This window comes from Podarcis liolepis, assembly GCF_965112155.1.
Source record: "Podarcis liolepis genome assembly, chromosome: 4".
NCBI lineage: Eukaryota > Metazoa > Chordata > Lepidosauria > Squamata > Lacertidae > Podarcis > Podarcis liolepis.
Window position 1 is genome coordinate 3,581,454 of NC_139558.1, and position 17,253 is coordinate 3,598,706.

The following is a 17,253-nucleotide window of genomic DNA, read 5'->3' on the forward strand; positions in this document are numbered from 1 at the left end:
AGAACAACAGGTAGTTTTATCCAAAAAAACCCCAAAACTATGACACGCAGGAACTTCGTGTCATAACCTTATGCCAAAGGCCAAACCTTACGCCAAAGAATAAACGGACATAAATCTGACATCAAGAATCACAAAACAGAGAAACCAGTAGGAGAACACTTCAATCTCCCAGGACATTCTATACAAGATCTCAAAGTAGCTGTTTTACTACAAAGGAATTTCAAAAATAGACTGGAAAGAGAAGCTGCTGAATTGCAACTCATTACCAAACTTAAAACCATGGAGAGACCTGGTCTGAACAGAGACATTGGATTCTTATCTCATTATACATGCCTAAGCGATTTTTCACCTTCTCACCCCTTGCCTTTTCCTGTAAGACCTATTGCAGTCGTTAAGAGTTGTCAACAGGCTCATCTCAGCTATCTGCCAATCACCCATTCCCACCACCCTTCTGAGTAATACCCCTCCCCACCTTCTCACTATATAGAAGGATCTGGCAACTTCTGTTTCAGTGTATCTGAAGAAGTGTGCATGCACACAAAAGCTCATACCAAGAACTAACTTAGTTGGTCTTTAAGGTGCTACTGGAAGCAATTTTTTTATTTTGACTATGGCAGACCAACACGGCTACCTATCTGTAACAGGAACTTCCATGAAAGTTTAAGTACACTTTCTTGTACACCTGTGCTACTTGGTAAGTTTTTGCATTATTGAATATTGAAAATGCAAAATGATGTTAGACTTGATTTCCAATTGGATGGTGACAGTCAGTTATGCAATTTATTTTTTAAAATATTTGTTAAACCATATCCCAAGAGCTACTATTTTAAGTGAACTATAGTAAATGATTTTGACACATTCTTAGTCTGCAGTTTAGTGAAAGCTGATTGGTTCTCCCTTTGATATACAAGAAAAAAATCAAGGTTAAGAACAAGGGTCACAGAAGTCAGTGAGATGCAGAGGAAAAAATGACAGGAAACAGCTGAACTAGGTGATGCACCTCAGAACACCTGGGAAAACATGGCTCTCTTGGCTTTCTGAAAGTTGAAATAAGTACACCTTTCCATCATTTTAATTAAAGGCCATTAATTATTTGGCTTTACACACTTCACAGACTCTTTAGCAATGGTGACAGAGCACAAGCAATTACATCCAGGAGTTCCTTTAGACACCTTTAAAAATGGGAACCAAGGAAGAAAAACAAAGGAGATGGGGAGCAAAACATTAGGGGGAAAGTTCAAAGCAAAAGCATGAATTTGAATGGAGATTCTTTGTAAAGGGTCAGTCTTGAGTTGAAGGGGCTTTACAAAGAAAATAAATAGGGTACCTTGCACTGTGCAAAAATGCATGTGGATTGCACATAGCTGTGTCATGCACTTCATAGCCTTAATAGGTGCTTATGCACTCCATGTATCTTTCTACCAGCAGGTTTCACAGGGCTTCCTGCCTTTAGACCTCTAAAGCCGTGAGGTGTGCAGTAGTGAGGAGTATCTCAGAGCTTCCCTGTTTGCTGAACAGAGAACAGGAATTACTCCTTTCGTCCATGGCGGTAGAAGAAAGCCAGTGCCATGGGGGGGGGGCGATGATAGCTGGATTTTTTGGCTTGGGTGAAGCCTCCAGAGGAGCACCACTGAGGCTCCCAGCCTCTGTGTGTGTGCAGATGTGGGGGGGGGGGTCCATACCCTCCAACATTTCTCTGTTGAAAATAGGGACAGCCTATTCCAACATCATCATAACAATCATTTTATTATTCATACCCCACCCATCTGGCTGTGTTGCCCCAGCCGCTCTAGGTGGCTTCCAACATATATAAAAAACATAATTAAACATTAAACATGATACAGGGCTGCCTTCAGATATCTTTTAAAGGTTGTATAGTTACTTACCTCCTTGGTTCATGGGGTCTCATAACTCTGTACCCTGAAACCTTTCTCTGATGAAAATAGGAACGTCCTTAGGAAAAGTGGGGCATTCCAGGATCAAATCAGAAACTGGGGTGGCTTTTGCAAATCCAGGATTGTCCCTGGGAAATAGGGACACTTGGAGGGTCGGGATGTGCCAAACTGGGTCTTTGACCTGGGTGAAATAAAGCCCAGTTTCGCCCCTAAGAAAGCTAGTGTACATTTGCTAGCACACCTTTTCAAGCAAAATGGAAAGTTTTTAAGTCAAGTTGCAAGGAAAATACTCAGAATGGCAGGGGAACATGCTTTCCTGACAACACTTCCTTACCATCTTCCTCTCAGGGACCCCCCCCCCACACTCCCATAATCATGGTCCCCACTCTCACTGTGCGGTTATAGGACTTTACCAACGAAATCACTCCACTAGATCCTGAAGTCCCAACCATAATATACAAAGTTTCAAAAATCATAAAGTCTCTCCCACACACTCACATGGTTACCTCTCATTTAGGAAAGCTTCCCCTGCCACAAACAAGCTAACTTCCAAGCTTGTATTGCCCTGACTCCCTGGGCTGGGACAAGCAATTTCAGCACATTTTATAGTAGTCCTGAAATAGTTTAACCACCGAGTATGGCAGCATACTCTGCCATATCTCTGTTTGTACTCTAAATGCCTCAGAGACTGACTCTCCCCATTGTGCCACCAAGATCAGCAGAGGACCCTTAGTGGGCCAGCCATGAGCCTGAACAGCAAGGCCTTGTATATAGTAGGTGTTCTGCTGGTTGAGAGGAGAGGCCACAGCTCGGTGATGGAGCATCTGTTTCAAATACAGAACACCCAGGGTTCAGTCACTAGCACTTCCAGTCTGAAGGAACTCAGTTTGCAGGGCTGGAAAGCATCTTTGCCTGAGACCACGGACAACTGCTGCCAGTCAGATAGACTGCACTGATCTAGATGAATCAGTGGCTTGATCCAGTATACGGCAGCTTCCTATGTTCCTATGTTGTGGGACTTCATTTTATATGAAAATCCAGACCTGAAGCTTTTCTTCTTTAGGGCTGGTGGACAATAGCCAGGATTAAGCAGGTGTGTGATGGTTAACCAAAATGGGTATTTGGTTTTTAAATTGTGTTTATTGTGTTTTGTTTTTAACTGTTATCCCTTGGGGAATGTACATAAAAGGAACTGAACTAAATTCTCTGCAGAACCAGCCATTCTTCCTTGACTAGGACTTGGATTCCTTTGTTAAAGAATTTATAATCTAGGCATTTCCTCAATGCTATTAATGGCTGCAGTCCCAGTGCATTATAGTCAAGAGCATTTTGACATTGATTTCAATGGAATGCAGACTGTACTCAATAAAACAGCATATCAGGTGGGGAGAGAATGGAATGTTATTCAGGAAAATTTACTCACTTCAAGGCTTACCATTTTACACTCACAAGGTATAACTTGACAACTCCAAAAGCGTATATTGGCATCATGACAGCATTATTATAGCTTAACTTGCATTTACTCTGTAATTACTAGAGGAGAGAGAGATGCAGAGGTCCAGTGATACAACAGAGCAAACAAAGGAGATGTGTGATGAAACCCTACACTACAAAGTCAAAAGAGTTCACTAATTCTTTCATTGTGGCAACCAGTACAGCCCCAAAGAGCAGCATCTGGTCATTGTAGCCATCATTATTCACCTTTGAGAGTCTAAATATATCCCTAGTGTTAGCTCTTTCCAGGAAACAATTACTTACTCTATTTTCACAATGTATTTTTAAGAGACTATGAAATATTGCGTGCCATCACAAGACTCAAGTACTCAGCATAAGCACAGTGGAAATAACCAAAACAGACTTATTACAGTTTTGCACAAGAGTATTCAGGCGAGTGAGCAGATGCTGGATTTATGATCAACCAAGTACATTCCTTAAGGTAATTAATGACAGATTTTAAATTAAATCAATCGGCCATGAACAATTCTCGTCTTTCAGTAGCAAATTCAATGCCTTTAGCAAATAAGAGAGTAGAAAAGGACAGACAGGAAGAAAGACCAAAATGTGGTCTGTCAAGCAACAGAGAACAACAAAATCATATTTTCTCTGCCTTGAAGAATTTTCATGCTAGGGTTAGCCACTCCTGAAGTGATGCAGGAACTCTTCATCAAAGCCCCAGAAGGCCACCATGACCAATGCAGTATGTTGCAGTCATGGTGGGGAAAGCCATGTCTCCTTGCATGACACTGCTAACATGAACTTGGATTCCTCTGAAAGCCTGGGAGTAGCTGAAGATGGGCTCTGGCATTTTTATACCATTAGTGGTAACATGCAGTTCCTCACAGCTGTTTCCTGGTTCTGCTGGATCTCACCAGCTTTTGATACCATCAACCATGGTATCCTCCTGGACCACCTAGGAGGGCTGAGAGTTGGGGGCACTGTTACGTAGTGGTTCTACTCCTTCCTCCTGGGTCATGTACAAAAAGTGGGCGATAAGGGAATCCCTGAGCACTCACTTGTGGGGTGCCTCAGGGCTCTGTCCTCTCCACCATGCTTTTTAACAGCTATATGAAGTTGCTGGGGGAGATCATTCGGCTGGTTGTTCACCAATATGCAGATGATACCCAGCTCTAGGTAAAGGTACCCCTGCCCGTACGGGCCAGTCTTGCCAGACTCTAGGGTTGTGCGCTCATCTCACTCTATAGGCCGGGAGCCAGCTCTGTCCGCAGACACTTCCAGGTCACATGGCCAGCATGACAAGCTGCAACTGGCGTGCCAGCGCAGCACATGGAACGCCGTTTACCTTCCCGCTGGTAAGCGGTCCCTCTTTATCTACTTGCACCTGGGGGTGCTTTCGAACTGCTAGGTTGGCAGGCGCTGGGACCGAACGACGGGAGCGCACCCCGCCGCGGGGATTCAAAACGCCGACCATGTGATCGACAAGTCCTAGGCACTGAGGTTTTACCCACAGCGCCACCCGCGTCTACACCCAGTTCTACATATTGCTTAAATCAAAACAAGTGAAGGTGGTGAATATCCTGTGTGAGTGTCTGGAGGCGGTTGGTGAGTGGGTGACAGTCTATGGATTGAAGTAGAATCCCAACAAGACGGAAGTACTATTTCTGGGGGCAAGGGGCAGGAAGGTGTGGTCCTGAATGGGGTAACTACCTAAAGGACCAGGTGCATAGCCTGGGAGTCATTTTGGACTCACAGCTGTCCATGGAGGCACAGGTCAATTCTGTGTCCAGGGCAGCTGTCTACCAGCTCCATCTGGTATGTCAGCTGAGACCCTACCTGCCTGTGCCCTGTCTCACCAGTGTGGTACATGCTCTGGTTATCTCCTGCTTGGACTACTGCAATGTGCTCTTTGTGGGCTTTGCTACCTTTGAAGGTGACTCAGAAACTACAATTAATCCAGAATGCAGCTGCCAGGCTGGTGACTGGGACCGGCTGCCAGTACCATATAACACAGGTCCTGAAAGACCTATATTGGCTCTCAGTATGTTTCTGAGCACAAATTTAAACTATTGATGCTGACCTCTAAAGCCCTAAATGACTTTGGCCATGTATACCTGAAAGATCGCCTCCACCCCCATCATTCATCTTGGACACTGAAATCCAGCTCTGAGGACTTTCTGGCCGTTTCCTCATTGCAAGAAATGAGGTTACAGGGAACCAGGCAAGCACCTTATCAGTTGTCACGCCCACCCTGTGGAACACCCTCCCGTCAGATGTCAAGGAATATACAACTATTTAACTTTTAGAAGAGAACTGAAGGTGGCCCTGTGTCAGGAAGCTTTTAATGTTTGATGTTTTAATTTGTTGGAAGCCACCCTCCCTTGCTGCCTCTTAACAAACAACTGATTCACAAGAATACCCCAAAAGCTTTTTGAAAGTCCAGGTACACCATATCAACCAGATGACCTTGACCAATATGCTTTTCGATACTCTCAAAGAATGGAAAAAGGTTTGTGATACAGGACTTGCCTTTGTAGAAGCCATGTTAGCTCTGCTCAACAAGGTTGTTCTTCTATGTTCTTGGCTGTTTTATCTTTAACAATACCCTCAACCAGTTTTCCAGGGACAAATGTTAAGCTAACCAGTCTGTACTTTCTAGGATCCCCTCAGCGGATCCTTTTTTAAAAAACGGTGTTGTATTTGCTGCTTTCTAGTCCTTAGGTATGGCACTTTTATCACATGGAAGCTGAGACTCTTGAGAAGATGGGGTTTCATACCAGGACTACACAGACTTGCCCCTGGTAATGGAATCACGTCGTCAGCCTTTAACAAAAGGATCATACATAATCCAAATGTGCTAATGTTATATATTACTCTTCTTCTGAGGCAGATATTCACAATAAACTTTACTGAGGATGTAGCAGCATTCAGAAGGGCTCCAGTTACAAGATTTATATCTGATCTCATTTTAAAATGGCATTTGAAGAGAAAAGTAAAGGCATCAACATGATAATTAAACAGGAGGAACCTAGTGGAATGTGTTTAAAAGCAGAGAGCTTTTTATTTTTTTAAAAAAGCTGAAAGATCACAACAGTAAGTACTTTGGCTAGAAAAATGAAATTGCTACATCATATTTTCTACAAAACTTTATATAGGGGAGGTGCATTAGATGCATGTCTGCTAGTTTGCAAAGACAGCAAACGAAGAGACAGAAATAAGGGTGTGATTCCAAGTGCCAAAATTAATCTTATAATGACTTCCCATGCTTATATTGTACACACATCTGCCTCTGCACACTGTCACACAGAGCATGGACAAGTCACTGACAAGACTGTACTTAACATAATCTCTCTATTTCCCAGATGCCCTTAATACTGTCCGCAGAGAAGTTATTTCAAAACCCAACTTGTCTGTTTGGAATAAATTAATATTAGCAAATGAAATGGAAGATCCCCTTTGTCATCACTTCAGCAAAATATACTTAAGAGTGACATTTAGAAAAAGGATAATAACACATGAAACCCCATTGCCCAGCAGTTCTGTCTTCAATCTGGTTGAGCATTTTATCTGTGATGCTAGGCTGGCAGTTCTTGCAAACATGCTCAGAACCTCACTGATCAAAATTTAAAAGGAGACTCTGATGGTGATCATTGCACGACTTTTGTTTCCCCCATCCTGGCAGTATGAAGCACTTCCCCAAAATATAAGTTAAATTGAGTTAACGGAGCAAAGTTAACATATAAAACGGGGGTTGGGGGCCTGCTCTTCGCACAAAACAGCACATAGGGAAGGGAAACCAATTCTTCTCTGCCTTATTTACATTATTTGTAATTATGGAGCTGGAAAGATTCAGAAACAAGCCAGCTAAATGCTAACGCAGCTGGTGCAGCTTCCCTGTAAGAAAAGGGTTCAGTGTATGGGACTTTTAAGGTTAGGAAAAGGGTGTGGAAGAGGGGACTTAACGGGGCGTATAAAACTATGTCTAATGTGGAGAAAGTGAATTCAGAGTTTTTATCCCATGATTAAAGTGAATGTAGGTAGAAAAAATCAGGGCAGATAAAAAGAAGTACATCTCCACACTGCACACATTGAAGCCAAGGAATTCACTTCTACAAGAGAAAGTAATGGGCACCAACAGATGGCTCTAGGAGGAGGTTAGACAAAGTCATGGACTACTAGCCGTGGTGATTGTTTGCTGTCTGCAACATCGGAGGTGGGATGTCTCTGAATGCCAGTTGCTGGAGAGCACAAGTAAGGAGGATGCTGTTGAACTTCTGTCCTGATTGCAGGCTTCCCATAGGCTGGCCCCAGCAAAAACAGGAAGCTTTTCTAGACAGGAATTTGGCCTGATACAGTGAGGCTCTTCTAATGATTTACTGACTAAATTTGTAGTTCTGTACCCAGTTATCTGAACGTTGCAGCAAAAAGAAAAAAGCAGATAGGTCAGGCTGTTGGTTGAGGATGTACCCACATCCCATCACATCAGAATTAAAGTTCTGATGTGGAAGGCAGGCATAAAGAATGATGGCAACACAAAAACTGGTTAAGGACTAGATCCTTTGACATGATGGTCTAGCACTGTGGCCTAATAGACGGGTTAAGTCAACTATTATACCTTGAGGTGTTAATTTTACAGGATCCTACAAGATTTTTGTTCCTTCAGCTCTACTACCCTTAGCAAAATGAAATTCTTAACAACATTTTTTTTGTCTTAATCCATCAGTCTTTAACATTTTAGACCCTGTCTTAAAATTTAAACTGCACGTTCCCTGGAGCAGAGAGTAGAGACCTGTCTTTTGTGCAGGCTACACTGTAAAGTGGCATGTAGACTGATGGTATTATTTAAAACCAGCAACTAAAACTACAACAGAAGTACCTTGAAGAGGTCTGCATTTTCTGGGAGATGACAATTGCCTAGGTCTGGTGAACAGTGGCTGGTTATTCTTTATCTGAAATGCTGCTGGTCCCACATTCAGGACTAGCTAGGCAGGCACAGCTGCCTAGTATCAACGTGTGGGTGTGACAGTGGCATCAGGAGGGATTGTGAGGCACTGGGGAACAATTTGGGACAAGCCACGCCTGTACAAAAGGTATGGGTTCCACTTGAACCAGAATGGAACCAGACTATTTGTGCTTAAAATGAAAAAGCTGGCAGAGCAGCTTTTAAACTGATTGTTTGGGTGAAAGCTGACAGGGGCTGTGGAGGGACTGATTGGAACAAATCTCCCCCCTGGGATGAAGCTGAAGGTGAAATAAAGTATGATTTGAATGTGGGAAAATTATAAGCATTATGAGTGCAGAGGCAATTCAGACAGAACAATGCACTGCAGGCCAAAATGCAAGTGCCAAAGTCAAGTAGAGAGCAACACAGTACAGTGGTACCTCGGGTTACCGACGCTTCAGGTTACAGACTCCGCTAACCCAGAAATAGTACCTTGGGTTAAGAACTTTACTTCAGGATGAGAACAGAAATCGCGCAGCGGCATCACGGCAGCAGCAGCGGGGGGCCCCATTAGCTAAAGTGGTGCTTCAGGTTAAGAATAGTTTTAGGTTAAGAATGGACCTCTGGAATGAATTAAGTACTTAACCCGAGGTACCACTGTATTGGAAACCTGGTGGAATGGAAAGAACTGGTGCAACACAGTTGTATCTGAATACAAACTCTATAGGAAGGACAGGGAAGGATGTGGTGGAGGTGGATGTGCTCTGTACATGAAAAGAGAGCATGGAATAGGATAAGCTAGAAATCCCAAAGGAGTCAGGTTCCTCCACAGAATTGTTGTGGGTCGTGATACCTGGCTCCAAAAATAATCTATTACTGAGGTGATGCTATTGTCCCTCTGATCAGACTGTTTAGGACATCTAGAGATGGACTGTTTAGGACATCTAGTGATGCATCACAAAGAGGAAAAGTTGTAGTGATCAGTGGCTTCAACTATCCTCACATAGACTGGCTACATTTGTGTTGCTGACACAATAAATAGGTAAACTTTCTGGCCACCCTAAAATGACTCTGCCCTCGGACAGTGGGTCATGAGCAGTGGTGACCTGGATTTAATTTTAAGTGACACCTATGACCTGGTGTGCAATGCGGGTATTGTTAAACCACTTGGGAACAATGACCATAGACATATCAAAGTGTGTGTAACCAGCCACTTGCGAAGAAAACCCAACACAGTCATTCTGACTTCAAAAGAGAAAACAAAAGCAAAGTGAAAGGCTAAGTCAAGAGAGTCAAATCATTTCAAAATGCTTGGGAGTTGATTAAAACCACAATATTAAAAGCTCAGCTGGAATGTTTGCTGCGCATCAGGAAAAGTACCACCAGAGCCAAGAGGATGCCAGCAGGGCCACCTAACAGATTCAAAGACGCTATTAGAGGCAAGGAGGCGCCTTTTGGGAAATGGGAGTCTGGTCCACACAAGGAGAGCAAAAAGGAACAGAAGCTTGGGCAAAAGAAATGCAAGCAGACAACAAGGGGTGGTAAAAAAGGACTCAAAGAGCACATTGCTAAAAACATAAAGCTCATCAACAACATGAATTTCAAACACATTAATAACAGGAGACTGGCTAGGGAGGCAGTTGGACCCTCGGATGACAAGGGTGTCAAATGTGCTCTACAGAAAGATAAGGAGATTGCAGAGAAGCTGAATCTTTCTTCACAGCCGGAGATACAGGGCAGATATATAGTGCTACCTCAGGTTAAGAACTTAATTCATTCTGGAGGTCTGTTCTTAACCTGAAACTGTTCTTAACCTGAAGCACCACTTTAGCTAATGGGGCCTCCTGCTGCTGCCACGCCACCAGAGCACGATTTCTATTCTCATCCTGAAGCAAAGTTCTTAACCCAAGGTACTATTTCTGGGTTAGTGGAGTCTGTAACCTGAAGCGTCTGTAACCCGAGGTACCACTGTATATGCAGGCTGAGGAACTGAGGCAAAGAGTGATGGCACAAAAAGAAGTTCTAGGCTTTAAGAACAAATTGCCAGCTCTGGGTGATGCCTCCCGGAAAGTTCTTTGAGAATTCAAATGTGAACTTGTTGGCCTCCCAACAAGAGACCAGCAAGTGTCCCTGACTCCCTGGGGAACTAGGCAGCCACCAGGTGTGCCCTGAAGTTAGCGTTCATTCTGGGGGTCAGAGTGCTCCCAAAGCCCACACTCTTCTGCTGAGCTACACCTTGGATTCTCTCTGTCTGAGAAAGTGTTATGAGGATAAACGCACATGAAGCAATTTCCCATCAAACCCTAAAGGGAGAACATCACATGCACGGCAAGTTGGAACACGTGTATTCTCTGAGGTATGCCCACAGTATACAGTACTTGGCTGCTGTCTCCTTATCTCTGGGTCACCATGAGAACAATGAAACACATTCTTTTCCTTGCACCATTTCACTTACTGAGACATATATAAATCCCTATAATAGCGGTGAAGGTCATCGTCAAGTATCAGAGACTCACACATTTTTTAGATTTGCCGGAGGGATATTAAACTTCCAAAGAATATTAAACATCCAAACAATTATCCTTATTAAATGCAAACTGTATCTTTAGAACAAAAGAAATTACAAGCCTCCAAATCAGCACTCTGGCATAAATCTGTAGCAGCATTTGATTCTTTAAGGAGAATCTTAACTTTATCAACTACACTAAGGGAAAGGCAGTTTCCATTATGCCTTTCTTAGAGCTGCAAAGGCTGGAGGAGGGCAAGCATTGTAGTTTTAGGTGATGTAACTTATCCAGATACATTTTTTTTAAAGTATTTTGTGCCAGATATCAAGGAAGACTCATGATGAAAGGGATTGCAATGGTAATCCATACCACACCGGCCTACGCAAACAACCCGACTTGCTGAGTAATGCGAATGCACATGTATAAAATCCTTTCCACATAGGTCCCACAATCAGAACACTTATTATCTGAAATTTTGGTTATCCGGACACAAAGGAATTATACCCAAACCTCATAACATGAAAGACAGATTCTTATATCCAAACAGCCAGAGTTTGCCCACTTCCTTATTTGTTTGTGTTTTGCTGCTTGGTGGCAGACATTTTGGGCAGAAGTCATGGAAGGCGGGAGAGATCAGGCAAATCATGAATTAGAAAGGTTCCTATAGGGAATAATGGAAATGCTTGCCTATTGAACAATTTCCTGGGAATGCGTTTTGTTCAGAAAGCAAGACCTGCATGTGTACTTTGTTGTTCATTGGTCCCAGAGAATAGTGATACCTTTTCACACACATATTACTTTATTTTATTTTATTTTATTAACATTTCTATCTCACCTTTCCTTCAAAGTGGCAAACACGGATCTCCATCCTTTCCATTTTGCCCTTATAACAGCCCTGTGACAGAGGTTAGGCTGTGAGGTACCAACTGGCCCAAGGTCACTGTGAACTCCATAGCTGAGTGGGGATTTGAACTCTGCTTCCTCTGGTCTTCCTCGATGTTATAAGGGAATTCTGAAAGCAAATGTTCCTTAAGAGTCGTTTGGAAGCAATCCCGCTTAATGGGATATTGAAGGGCTTGAGTGTTCATTTTGCGCCTTGGTTTCCTTCCGTGAAGCCTGTTGAGGTATAATCTTTATCATATTATTCATATTAGTATTATTAGTCATATTAGTCATATTAGTATTAGTCAGTGATCTGTCCAGCAGTCGTCGGCACTCATCATAGCTCTGGTAAGGAGCACATCTTTAGCACGGCAATCTTTAGCACGGAAAATAACATAGTCTAAGAGGTGCCAGTGGTTTGACTGAGGATGCCTCCATGAAGTTTTAAATTTATTTTTCTGTCGAAAGAGTGTGTTGGTAATAACAAGGTTGTGCGCTGCACACATTGTCAAACTAAGATTCCGTTCTGGTTGCTGTTGCCAATTCCTTCTTTCCCAGTAGTCCCAGGCCACAGATCGAAATCCCGCCCAACTCTTGCTTTTAAATCGCCCAGGAGGATAATTTTATCTTCCTTAGGTGTCTCTGATAGGACAGTATCCAGTAAAAAATTTCTTTAGCGTCATCATCGGCAACCAGTGTTGGTGCATAAGTGCTTATAATAGTAGCCTGTTAGTTTTGGGGAAGTTTTATTTGAAGGGTTGAGAGACGCTCATTAATGCCGGTAGGGACTTCTGACGGGAGCGTCACAAGATGGTTTTTGATAGCGAAGCCTACACCATGTATTTGATGTTCTTGTTGAGATAGACCTTTCCATGAAGAATGTGTAGCCTCCTTTTTCTTCCTTCAGTTGTCCCTCGCCTGCTCTTTGAGTCTCTTGAAGTGCTGCAATATCGATGTTAAAACGTCGCAGCTCTCTTGCAATGATGGCAGTTCAGCTTTCAGGACGCTCGCTGTCTGTGTTATCTGACAACGTCCGTATATTCCATGTTCCAAAGTTCAACTGTCTTTTACGACTGCGAGGTGGTGACCCCACTAGCTGCCGTAATCCAGTCAGGGGGAAAGGGAAGCAGACTATGTTTAGGGCACCTTTTCTAGCCCCTCCCCCTTTTCGGGATGAGCAGAGTGGGTCCTAAAAAGGGCTTCTCAGTCATGGATACAGCTGCCGAGCTGCTCAACTGCCTCATTGCTTGAGTCAGAATGACTGAATCTGTATCCACCGCCCATGTGCCAGTTCATGGCTAGGGACTTTCAGATTTCATGATTCTGCCCCCGTTAACATTTGCCGATCACCATAGAATTTTTGGGGCTTGGGTTTGGGAAGGGTTTTGGAAGATGCCCGTGTGTGAATTTGTTTTATGTGTGTAGATCAGTGCACGCTGACCAATGCACAGTCTTCACAGTAAGGCTCTGTTCTGATGGCATGAGTAGTCATGACAAACCGGTAGATTTCTATATGCTGCAGCCTTCATCCGCCTTCACAGCTGTTGTAACATACCACTTGTTATCTTCCTCCTGTTCTGCCATTGAGGACTTCTTGGATCATTCTTTGTCTAGCTCCTTCCCTTTGACCTTACTGCCTTGGGTGACCCTGCTGGGAGTATGAGATTCCTAATGGCTTCACTCACAAGGGTCACAGGAATGTGCAAGCCCACTCACCACGACAAGGTGATGATCCAGTGAGTGAGTCTCATAGTCAGACGTGCAGTGATCGTCTTTTTATCACCTCTACCCCTTCCCCATTCATCAGCAACTTCAATCATTCACCAAGGAACAGTGTCAGAGAGATCACCTGTTCAACAGCTTCACAATCAGATTAGGAGATATATCCAAGCAAAGAAAATATGAAATAAACAAATAAACCTGTAATGGCAACAACAACAAAAATACAGAGAACATGGCAAACTGTTCATGCATCAATTTTGAAATTAAAAATTTAAAAATTCTCCAGGTTTGACTGGAAGGGTGGGTGGAGTGGAACACAAGGCAAAACTAATCCATGGAACAACAACAGAATTTAACAGAACCACCACTCCCTCCTGGCTTCAGTGATGCCCATGGAATAATATTTTCTTTTTTAATCTAAGGACAATTTGTACTATTTGGATATTTAAAGGCCATCACATTAGGAAAGATTACATGTGTTTGTCAATCTAGAGATAAAAATATATTTATTGATTAGTTTAATTAACACTTTTTTAGATGTGCAATGTCCTGAGCAATGGCTCACTTTTAACGTAGAAGCCCAAAGGCCAAATCAAAGTGGGAAGGGGGCTTCAGAGGTTTTCTGGCCTTGTCCAAGGTGTACAAGGTGCCCCAGGTTGAAGCAGGATCTCCCTCAAAGCACTTCATGGTTCCTTGGCGTCTCAGACAGCAAAAAACATTGCAGATGAGTATCTGTGAAAAGCAAGATGAGTGTCTCTAGGCTGACAATATAAAGAAAATGCCAGAGTGGTGGCAAGAGAGGGCAAAGGTCAGGGTGGGGGACAGGAGCCAAGAGAGCCTCATTGGGGCAGGCAGGTCAAGACTGTAATGATTTACCCCAACCTTAAAAAATCCCAGTGCTAAGGGAGGGGAATTGACAGATATCAAATAGTGTTTTTATCTCGTGCTTCTTGCTCTTTGTCTTTGAAGGGCAGCAGTGTTAAAAAGTTCTGCTGGAGGCTTTTGCTGGACACATCATTTCAGCCTAGTTCCTTACTCATGTCTCCCTTTTCTTCCAAATTAAAGGTAAAGGGTAAAGGGACCCCTGACCATTAGGTCCAGTCGTGGCCGACTCTGGGGTTGTGGTGCTCATCTCGCTTTATTGGCTGAGGAAGCTGGCATACAGCTTCCATGTCATGTGGCCAGCATGACTAAGCTGCTTCTGGCGAACCAGAGCAGCGCACGGAAACGCCGTTTACCTTCCCGCCGGAGCGGTACCTATTTATCTACTTGCACTTCGTGCTTTTAAACTGCTAGGTTGGCAAGGAGCAGGGACCAAGCAACGGGAGCTCACCCCGTCGTGGGGATTCGAACCGCTGACCTTCTGATCGGCAAGCCGTAGGCTCTGTGGTTTAACCCACAGCGCCACCCACGTCCCTTTCTTCCAAATTACTACAGCTCTTTTTCATTTGTTCATTGGGTTTAATTCTGCTTTATTTTTTCTGTTTTGCTTGGGTCTGTCTAAGGGAGCCATCCTCTACACAAGAAGTTGGCATGAAAAAAGCTTAGCGTAAATTAAACAGGCATAACATTTTACCAGATCCAAGCTGTTCAGCAGCTGGGCTACCGCTGCCTCAGCCCGCCCAGGCCTAGCAGAGCGAAAGTGAGCCTTTAGGGAATTACACCACCTTTTGGGTTGTCTGAACTTACACTGAATTGTCAAGTCAGATGACCAAGCTGAAGAGGCACAAGATCCATCCTAAGTTAAGGTTACCAGATTTTTTTCAATGAATCTGGGGACACTTTTCAACTTCAATGGATTTTGTATGGGGACTGATTTGTAAATCTGGGAACTGTCTCTGGAAAACGGGGACGTCTGGTAACCTTATCCTAAATGCCCCTGACATCCTGCTATGTCATGCCACCAGAATGCCATTTTTCAGGGCTTACACTGGCTTAAGATCTGTCAGGCTTGTTAGTCCACTGGGATGGAAGGGAAGAGAAACACTGGCATATCTCTGGAAGAGCTGAGCCTGAGGGAGTTAAGCTGGTTTCCTCTGGATGTGCCAAGAACCTTCTGGCTCAGCCAGAGATCCACTGGATCCTAACCATCCTCACACAGTGGATCATGATATTGGATTGTTCCCTAAGTGTAGCTTATTTGTTCTTATTAGAGCCAGTGAATAGAATAGCTTACAATTGTTCTTTAGAATAGTTCTGAGTTTGTAGTCTGCCCCAGTGAAAATAGGAGCACAGCAGAGGCAAAGATTTGAGCCCCACATCCTGCTAGAGCCCCGTTTCTAGTTGGGGGCTTTGCACCTAGACATTGCTAATTGCATCACAACTATGGTAGTTTGGCCCTCTGTGATTCATGCTGTTCAGAAGTGACTCAAAACTGACATCCAAATTATGTGGCAACTTATTGGTTAGCCATTGAGTATTGAAACTTTGAAGCCCTCTTCACTTTGAAAATCTTGACAACACTGCCTGAAATCGTTACGACAACTGAATGACTATACATTAATGGGATTACATTTTTTTTATGTTTCCAGTGGCAACATTTTAATCAAGTAAATCACTTCTTGTATAGAAAGTGGATGCAAGGTTACTTAGAAGTTCTAATAGACTTTGCTAATCTTCATAATTGCTTAAGAACTTGGACAATTAAATACCTCAGAATATTAGTATCCTGAGGCTGTGTACAGACAATAGTTTTTCATAGATTTGAAGGAGATATAATGCAGCAATCATTGCTCATGGTATGCATTTATTTTACCCATCCTTTGCCAGCGTTTGTCAAACTGGCTTTCTACATATTTTTATAGCGCGCCAAAATTCTGCAAAACCTCTTCAATAGCAAACATCTGATAATAGAGGCGAGGTAACACTATTAAAATGTTTCATTGAACATGTGGGATGGGAAGTCAGATCACTTGTGTTGTTCCCAATCCCAGACACAAGAATGTTCAACTTAACATGGGCATAGTTTATATGTGTATACATGCACATGACTGGGATCTTTGCTTTTCCAAGCAAAGATAAAGAACTTGTTCCATTGTGCGAATCAATGCATGTAAACGGAACAGATGGAGGTTGGAAATGGAGATGGCAAGTGTGTGATCCCACTCCCCCTACCCCCAGGACATCAAAGAGCAATTATTCCTCCAGAAATACTATGGGAAGCCTCCTATGCAAGTGATTGCTTTAGGCTCCCAGGGCCTTTTTTAGTTAATCTATTGAGCTTTGTTTTTGGCATACTAGTGTCCACCATTAGCATGAATTGCTGCCATGATGGGACCAAAAAACTCTGTACACCACAGACAATTATAACACCAGCACACAGCAGTGCTGCCTAGATCATAGCAGTATCAGAGCAGGTGAAGGATCTTAGAAAAGGGATCAGAGATGAATCAGGGGCCCTGGGAAACAAGGTTGGAAGCTGGCCATGAGGGGCAGAGTAGAAGGATAGAGTGGCTTTTCTGAAAGGGAAAGGAAAGACGATAGGCAAAGAACAGAGATGTTCGTGGTGCAACTCTGCAGAGCTAAGAAGAGCTGAAATTCAAATATTAATCTGATAACAAAAACAGCTAAATCCTTGGCTGCAAGGCTCTGGAAGAAATATGAAAGACAGCAAAAATTCTGGTACCCATGAAACATGTCTTAAGCCTGGGATTGGGATCCTGTGTCTTCCAGATGGTACTGGGCCTCCCCCTGCCACTGCCTCATAGCATGGTCAGGGATAGGGGGAGTTGTATTCCACACCAAGAGCATCTGGGGGGCCACAGTTCCCCACTCCTGTCCTAAGGAGAACTGTGGTGCCCCATGTTGCACGTTCAGAAAAGTGATGGCATTCCTACAATAGTTGGACAAC

At 43.4% G+C, this 17,253-nt stretch overlaps 2 long non-coding RNA genes across 2 annotated transcripts in view; both read right to left on the reverse strand.

Annotated features, from left to right (window-relative positions):
- The window catches only part of LOC310706086, a 1,025,148-nt gene that overhangs the window by 127,493 nt on the left and 880,402 nt on the right, over nucleotides 1-17,253 (reverse strand). The gene's annotated exons all lie outside the window — the stretch shown is intronic.
- The window catches only part of LOC310706108, a 29,113-nt gene continuing 25,829 nt past the window's right edge, over nucleotides 13,970-17,253 (reverse strand). Inside the window, exon 5 of the long non-coding RNA XR_014525682.1 lies at nucleotides 13,970-14,135. This is a non-coding gene — a long non-coding RNA (uncharacterized lncRNA). The remainder of the gene's footprint in view (nucleotides 14,136-17,253) is intronic.